Below are 772 nucleotides of genomic sequence, written 5' to 3' on the forward strand. Positions count from 1 at the left end.
GTTTATTTTTGAAGGCTCAACCCAGTGCTTAGGTAGGGAAGCACATTCCTAAGTTATAAGGAGGACCTGGTGAAAGAAGATCATCCAGGTGTGAAATGGGAGTTCAGAGCTTGTTTTCTTGGTTTATTCATGCTCAGTTGTGTGTGCTCAATGATCATTAAGGTGTTTTAAGTGTCTTCACTGGGTTATAATAACATGGGGTTTTTTTCTCTCTCTCTCTTTCAGGTATGGAAAAATTGTATCCACAAAGGCAATTCTTGACAAAAACACAAATCAGTGCAAAGGTATGTGTCACAGCATCTGTACCCTGAGTTCTTGCCTATGCTGTTTGTTTGATGGCTTCTCCATTGCAGAGGTCTGGGCACCAGCGGCATAATGAACATAATGTACAGTATATGGCAAACCTATCTAATAATGCCAATGCTTTGATGAGTTGTATTCCTAGTAACATTTCTCATTAATTTTTTTCATTAACAAACAAAATGAAAATCACAAATCAGAACAAGTATCAAATTGCTTCAGCATAAAACTAAATTACCTCCTAACAACTTTGGGTTGTCTGATTTAAATGATATCATCAGTGATGCAAATTGATTTCCTATATAAAAATGAGGAACTCTGGGGAAAACTTTCCCATGCAAGACACGTTTTAATTTCTTTCTTTAAAGCTTTAGCAACATTGGTTGACTAGAAATGAATTTACTGATGGGCCTATTGCATCTCAGCTTCAGCTATAAGCATCTCAGGATTTCAGAGTTAGTATCTTAGTAAG

Source organism: Galeopterus variegatus, unplaced genomic scaffold (genome assembly GCF_000696425.1).
Source record: "Galeopterus variegatus unplaced genomic scaffold, G_variegatus-3.0.2 Scaffold876, whole genome shotgun sequence".
In the NCBI taxonomy this organism is placed as follows: Eukaryota; Metazoa; Chordata; class Mammalia; order Dermoptera; family Cynocephalidae; genus Galeopterus; species Galeopterus variegatus.